We start from the raw sequence: 8,422 nt of genomic DNA, 5'->3' as shown, positions 1-8,422 counted from the left end.
ATTGCCTCCCCTCTGGTCGGGCAGTCTACATACTGAGTCAGAAAAGCTTCCTGGACATACTGCACAAACACTACCCCATCCAAACTATTCGATCTAAAGAGTTGCCAATCAATATTTGGGAAGTTGAAATCCCCCATAATTACTACCCTGTGACTTCTGCTCCTTTCCAAAATCTGTTTCCCAATCTGCTCTTCCACCTCCCTGCTGCTATTGGGGGGCCTATAGAAAACTCCCATCAAGGTGACTGCTCCTTTCCTGTTCCTGACCTCAACCCACAGTGCCTCAGTCGGCAGATCCTCCTCGAAAATTCTTTCAGCAGTTGTTACACTATTTCTAACTAACAATGCCACCCCCCCACCTCTTTTACCACCATTCCTAATCTTATGAAAACATCTATAACCAGGTACCTCCAAAAACCATTCCTCCCCCTCACCTATCCACGTTTCAGTGATGGCCACAACATCGTAGTCCCAAGTGCCCATCCACGCCTTCAATTCACTCACCTTATTCCTGATGCTTCTTGCGTTGAAGTATACGCACTTTAACCCTTCTCCGTGCCCATCTGTCCTCTGTGACAGTGCTACCTTCCCCAATACCTCACTACACTCTTTGTCTTTCTGAGTGGACCCACTGGTCCCTGGATTACAAGTCCGGTTCCCATCCCCCTCCCAAACTAGTTTAAACCCTCCCGAACAGTACTAGCAAACCTCCCTCCCAGGATATTGGTGCCCCTCTGGTTCAGATGCAGCCCGTCCTGTTTGAACAGGTCCCATCTTCCCCAGAATGCAGTCCAATTATCCAAGAACTGGAAGCCCTCCCTCCTACACCATTCCTGCAGCCACGTGTTCAGCTGTGCTCTCTCCCTATTCCTAGCCTCACTATCACGTGGCGCCGGCAACAAACCAGAGATAACAACTCTGTCCGTCCGAGCTTTCAGCTTCCAGCCTAACTCCCTAAACTCACTTCTAACATCTGTGCCACCCTTCCTTCCTACGTCGTTGGTGCCAATGTGCACCACGACCTCTGGCTGCTCCCCCTCCCCTTTATATGCCTATCCAGTACACAGCTGATTTGGCTCTGAGCTTACAATACTCCATTCCCAGATGGCCTTCATGTATCTTTTGGAGAAGTTCTTCCTGCATTGTTTTGGGTATGATTATTCTGGATCCGGCCAACAGAACACCATCTTCTAGTGATCGACCAGTACTGCCGTATTGCTGGCTGTGTGTGCTGTATCCTATCCGGCCATTCCTGGATCACATGCTGAGATAGCATCTGTAACTCCTCATCTTTGCTGGTCTCATCTGTGTTTTGACTCAGTTTCGGTGGTGTTACATTCACTAGGTGATGAATCTTTATGCCTAGATCTTCTATCTCATGTTTCTCCTGTGGTGACAGCTGCGGTAGGGTGTCTGCCAGTACCATGTCTCTTCCTGGCTTATATTTCAGAGTGAAATCATAACTCTGAAGCCCCAAGAGTAACCTCTTCAGTCTTGCTGGTGCTTTACATAGATTTTTCTTGTAGATCTGCTCCAGTGGACGATGATCACTCTCCACTGTGAACTTCCTCCCATAGAGATATGTATGGAACTTCTCATATCCATACACAACTGCCAAAAGCTCTCTCTCTTTGTTGGCATATCTTGTCTCAGCTGATATCAGAGCTTTGAACGCAAATGCTATTGGCTTTCCCTCATGTACCAGGGCTGCTCCCAGTCCTTTTGTGGAAGCATCAACTTGTAGAGTGACAGTTTCTTTCTGTCGTAGTACAACCGACTTGTCTCCTTGCATGCTACTTTTTGGAGTTTGTTGAAACTCCTGTCATGTGACTCTGACCACTGGTACTCTACATGTCCTTGCATCAGCACCCGAAGGTTTGCCGTGTGTTCCTACATGTGCGGAATAAAGGAGCTCATGTATTGTATCAAACCAAGGAAACTTCTCAACTCTCTCTTATCTCTTGGGGCTTCCTTCCCTGAGATGGCTGAGATTCTTTCAGGGCTCGGCTTAACTCCATCAAGTGTGTACACCATTCCGAAGAACTGACATTCTGTCACTTTCACAATGTCTTTGCGTTTAGCTTAATCCCAGCTTTCCTGGTTCTCTCCGTGGCTTCATGTAGATGATTTTCATGATCTTTTCCATCTACACCATATATCTGGATATCATCAGCTATGCTGACTGCTCCTTTGCATCCTCTGTATGTCTCGTCTACTTTCTGTTGGCACACATCCTGGCTCACTTTGAGGCCAAAGGTAGACGCGCGAATTTGTAATGGCCAAAGGGTGTGTTGAATGTTGTCAACAGTGAAGATTCTGCATCTAGCTTCACATTCCAGTAGCCATTTCTGGGATCAAGCTTGCTGAAAACTTTTGTCCCTGCCAGTGCTGGTGTGATTTCTTCCGATGTTGGAATAGGGAAGTGATCCCTCTTTATTGCTTGGTTAAGATCTTTGGGATCTAGGCAAATTCTTAGCCATTCATTTGGCTTCTCTCTCACCACGATGGAATTTACCCAATCTGTTGGCTCTGTGACTCTGGCGATCACCTTCTTTTCTTCCATTTCTTGGAGCTCTCTTTCAAGCTTTCCTTTTAGTTCTACTGGTACTTTACGTGGGGGATGAATCACTGGTTTCATCACTGGGTCAATAGTGATGTGATACTCAAAATCTTCAAAGCATCCAACCGACTCATCAAAACACTCTGAATACATTTGTACCAGATCTTCTTTACTTCTTATCAGAGGGCGCTTTTTAACAGATGTACTATCTTCAACCCTCAGTGTCGCCTCCTTCACCTCATGGTTTATTGAGATAATCTGCAGCTCTGCACAACTGCTCAACCCCAGGATAGCTGGATCATCTGTTTCTGTGACGTAGAACATACAGTTGACATCTTTTCCTTTGTGTGTCCCTCTGATTTGGGTTGTTCCTAGCTGTCGAATCTCGGTTCCCTCATATGCTGTTAGCATGACGTTGTTTGGTTTCAGATCACCTTCCCTCGGATAGCCATTTTTGTCCAAATTTTCAGGAAAGATCTGCTGGTATAGTCTGAGGGGGATGATGTTACTCTGCGCTCCAGTATCAATCTTCACCTTCAGATTTATCATTGTGGGCTTATTTCTCCACCTCTTCCTGATCTGAATGGTTGTGTGAATTTCTTTTCTCTGGGAACAGTCACATCCAGACATTTCGTGCAATTCTATGGTTCCTATGTCTATCATGTTCTCAAACCCATCGCCATCTTCCAGGGTATGGATGTTTTGGTTTCTTTAACCTTTCCTTCGCCCTGTTACTCTGGCTCTGATGACTCGTCTACCACCTTCTTGCCTTGTTCTGCACATCTTTTCCCAGTGATTGGTCTTTCTTCAAACTCTGCAGGTTAATCCATATGTGGGATATTTCCTTTTATATGTCAATTCATGTGGTCGTCCACAGCTCCTGGACATCTTTCTCTCTGTTTGGTGTACATTCTTTAGTTGTTGTTTCATTGCATCGACCCTGCTGCCTGTCTCTTGGCTTAACTGAAGGCTAACCATTGGGAGGTCAGAGTCGTCATCTGTCTGCTCGTGGCTTCATGTGCTCCGACAGTGTCTACAGCCTGTGATATTGTGAGCTTGTCCTGTCCGATTAGAGCTTTCTGTACTTCAGGATGTGCAGAACCCCAAATGAGCTGATCTATCAGCTGTTCGTCTGTGTCCTTAAATTTACATTTTCTGGCTGCATTTTTCAATCTTGCTGCAAAATTGTCAATAGGCTCACCTAAGTCCTGTCTGAGGCCTTGAAATTCACATCGGTATATCTGATGATTTGATTTTGACTGGAAATGGGTGCTGAATCTTTCAAAAAATTTGTCTGGGTTTCTGCTGTCCTCTTCACTTAGGTCCCTGCTGTTAAATAAATTTAGTCCTTTAGCTCCAGCCCACAGAAGGATACGCTGACCCTCTCCTCTTCACTAGTGCCTTTTAGGAAACTACTGAATATCAAATTGCACTTCTGTTTAAACTTCTCAAATACTTCTACGACATCATCAGCTCCCCAATTCATGATGGGCTGTAGCAGTGCATTCACTCCTGTTCCAGCTGACATTTTGATTTTTTTGGAGTTTTCGCACGAGTCATTCAGTTTTTCTCTCTCTGACACTAATTTGGGTCACTTTTCTCAATCTGATGCTTTTAAAGATGTTCTAGGTTTACTCACAGACACTCACTGCTAGTTGTTTCTGGTTCCCAGATGTCGTAAAGAATCACACTTTAAACTTGGAAAGGGCCGGAGTCAAACTTGTTTATTACAGCACCATGCTCTGTGCAACAGAACCTGATTCATCTGGTTCTTGTGTTACATATAACATGACTCCCCAGTGCAGCCGTGCATGTGGCCCCCTATTGGAACACTTACGCATAACAACTAGTTCTTAGCCAATTAGTTCCTAACACTTTACAGATAGTGTAACAATATATACATATATAACAGCCAGCAGCCAGCAATGCCAGACGCAACTATAAGTCAAACAGAGTTGGTGAGAACAGAAGGTTGCGTCCAGAAGTCTGTAAAATTCCTAATCAAATGATGAGGTGCTGTTCCTCAAGCTTGTGTTGAGCTTCATTGGACTACTGCAGCAGGCCGAGGACAGAAATGTCAGCGTCAGAGCAAGGTGGTGAATTGAAATGGCAGGCGACTGGAAGCTCAGGGTCATGCTTGCATGTTCCACAAAGCGATCAACAATTTGCATTTGGTCTGCCCAGTGTAGAGCAGATCACATTGTGAGCAGCAAATACAGTATTCTAAATTGAAAGTAGTACACATAAGTCGCTGTTTCACTTGGAAGGAATCTTTGGGACCTTAGGTGGTGAGGAGAGAGGAAGTAAAATGACAGGTGTTGCATCTCCTGCACTGACATGAAAAGGTGCCATGGGAAGGGGGTGTTGGGGGTAATTGAGGAATGGACCAGGGTGTTGCAGAGGGAATAGACCCTTCGGAATGCTGAAAGGGGAAAGGAAGTGTTTGGTGGTGGCATCATGCTGGAGGTGGCGAAAATGGCAGAGGATTATCTGTTGAATATGGAGGCTGGTGGGGTGGAATGTGCGGATAAGAGAACCCTATTGTGATTCTGGGAGGGAGGGAAAAGGGTGAGAGTAGATGTGTGGGAAATGGGTCAGACACGGTGAAGGTCTCTGACAACTACGGTGGAGGGGAATTCTCAGTTGAGGGAAAAGGAAGACATATCAGAGGCGTAGGTGTGGAAGGTTGCATCATCAGAACAGTTGTGACAGAGACAAACAGGGAGAATGAACCTGAGGGGATGTGCGAGGCAAGTTTTTTACACAGAGGGTGGTGAGTGCCTGGAACTTGCTGCCAGGGGAGGTGGTGGAAGCAGATACGATAGCGACGTTTAAGAGACATCTTGACAAATATATGAATAGGAAGGGAATAGAGGGATATGGGCCCAGGAAGTGCAGAAGGTGTTAGTTTAGGCAGGCATCAAGATCGGCGCAGGCTTGGAGGGCCGAATGGCCTGTTCCTGTGCTGTACTGTTCTTTGTTCTTTGTTCTTTGAAATGTTAATTCTGTTTCTTTTTCCACATGTGCTGCTAGACCTGAGTATTGCCAGCATTTTCTATTTTTATTTCAGATTTCCAGCATCTGCAGAATTTTTCTTTTGTGTTGCAGTAGCTGGGCTGTTCTTGGAGCAGAGAAGATTGAGACCCAATAGAGGTATTTTATATGTCACCACGACGACGTCATCGGCGCATGCGCTAACCAGTCCTGGCAAGCCGGAAAGCAGCGCATGCGCAGAGACCAGGAGACCGTATGCGCATGTGTGCACCGCGGCGCAGCCTGATGACGTCAGTGGCAGGCTGCGTTGTCAGGAATCACTTTGATTTTATATGACAAAGTGATTCCTGACAACACAGCTCCCCCACTGACGTCATCAGGCTGCGCTGCGGTGCGCACATGCGCAGACGGTCTCCTGCTCTCTGCGCATGCGCTGCATTCCGGCTTGCCAGGACTGGTTAGCGCATGCGCCGTTGATGTCATCGCGTGATGTGGACTTCCTCGGGCAACGCGCCTGGTCAGCCTCTGCGCATGCACTTTATGCAACGCCAACAGGTATTCACGCATGCGTCAATCTTCCGATATTCACGCATGCGTCAAAGCTTCGGCACGAGTTTCTGAAAGTGGAAGGAGGAGAGTTTCGTCGGGCATTTTATCGCATTTTATCTGAATTATTTAGTCGTTTTGGAGATTTGCTTCATTTTTATTAGACACACGAGATTGTTCCAAGGTAAGTTGCTCTGCTGTTGTAAGCTGCTCTGAAAACATTTCCATTGTCTGGGGCACTGCATGTGCTCCAGTCCGTTGTAAGCTGCTCTGAAAACATTTCCATTGTCTGGGGCTGTGTGCAGGCAGTACATGTGCTGCAGTCCAGCAAACAGCTTTCCATCTAAATGGTCACTTTCGTTTTTTTAACGTTTCAATGGAGTGCATTCTGTATTTCTTATCTCATCTCATCTCTATATTGCCTTCATGACACCAGCCATGAAGGCCCACATGCAGGCCTTTCCTGAACTGCTGTTCATGGATGGAACGTACAAAGTGATCAGATGCGGCTACCCTCTGTACCAGGAGATGGTGCAGGACAATGTTGGTAGGGGCAGGGCTATGTTCTATGCCATGGTGAGGAATGAGACGGCTCAGATGCTGGACGAGATTGTGGGTGTTTTTGTCGATTTCATGGGATCCAGCGCCTGCCGCGTGAGATCAGCCATTGTGGATAAAGACATCAATGAGATCAATGCGATCAGGAAGCATCTCCCAGCTGCAACTGTTCTCCTCTGTCAGTTCCATGTGATGCAGAGCATGAGGAGGAAGATCAGCAGCTACCCACTGAATGGTGAACTGAGGGATCAGTTTATGATCTGCAAGGAAATGGTTCATGCATTGGAGGAGAAGATCACAAGTTGTGTAGAAAGGATTGGACACCTCTACCCACCCCTGCAGGACTACCTGCTTACAAACTGGATTCCACAGAAGGAGATGTGGTAAAGTCCTAATGTTTGGGAACAACACCAACAATCGCATTGAGTCAGAGAATGGCAAGATAAAGCAGCTGCTCCACTCCTCCTCATCCATGAAGGAATGCATCTCAGCACTGATCTTCCACAATAGTGTCCTGGATCGGGAGCGCTCCTATTACACATTCCTGCAGGGAGCCTCTTTCAAGCGCATCGCAGAGGCACCAGCAGATCTACAATCATTTTACACTGGATTAACCAGTCATGCTGTGAAGCTGGTGCATCAGGATCATAGCCACATTCATCGAGTACATGTCAAACAGCAGGATGAAGGCAAAGTGACTGTGATTTCTGGCGCCAAACAGTACACACTACAGATACATGATGGCCAGGCTACCTGCAGCTGCATCTTCTCCATTCAGACTTTGTTGCCCTGCAAACATGCTCTTGTTGTGCAGAGGCATCTGGGTCTGTCTTTGGAGAGGCTTGCCCCTAACTGCCGCTGGCGTACATCTCAGACACCGATGACGACAGGCATGGCTGCTGCCATTGTGATTACAGAGGAACAGCCAAGGCCCCTCAGCTACAATGAAAAATACCGCTTGCTTTCAGATCAATTGTACCAGCTACAACAGGCCGTTCTGCAGAGTGGAACGGCATCATTCATACGGAAACTGGACTGGCTGCAGCGACAGACTCTCCGCTGGCAGCAAGGACTGGCTGATGAGATGGAGCCAATTAATTTGCCCAACAATTGCCCGGAGGCACCTTCGGATGGAGGTGGCCATGCACTGGACATCAGTCGCGTGCCACAATCCATGGATCCTGAGCGTTTCACTCCCTGGCCTAATGATCTGATGGACCATACATACGCCTGCCTGTTCAAAGCTCAACTTCCCCCACCTGCGGTACCCTCTCCTTGCTGTTCAGTTACACAGCCACCTGTTCCTGCACCCATCCAAGCAGTGCACATGGACACACAGCCACCTGTTCCTGCACCCATCCGAGCAGTGCACATGGACACACTGCCACCTGTTCCTGCACCCATCAGAGCAGTGCACATGGACACACTGCCACCTGTTCCTGCACCCATCCGAGCAGTGCACATGGACACACTGCCACCTGTTCCTGCACCCATCCAAGCAGTGCACATGGACACACTGCCACCTGTTCCTGCACCCATCCGAGCAGTGCACATGGACACACTGCCACCTGTTCCTGCACCCATCAGAGCAGTGCACATGGACACACTGCCACCTGTTTCCCCATCCGCCCTTGAAACAACCATGCAGAGCCTTGTGAGACTCCGCAATTGCCAGCTGCTGCCTGTCAAGCAGAGAGGGCGTCCAAAGGGGTCAAGCACTTGGGGAACATTCAACAAGAAGAGACTGAGCACTAAAAGAAACAAG

The sequence above is a fragment of the Heterodontus francisci genome, chromosome 13 (genome assembly GCF_036365525.1).
Source record: "Heterodontus francisci isolate sHetFra1 chromosome 13, sHetFra1.hap1, whole genome shotgun sequence".
NCBI classification, from domain to species: Eukaryota; Metazoa; Chordata; class Chondrichthyes; order Heterodontiformes; family Heterodontidae; genus Heterodontus; species Heterodontus francisci.
Note: the sequence above shows the minus strand (reverse complement) of the source record.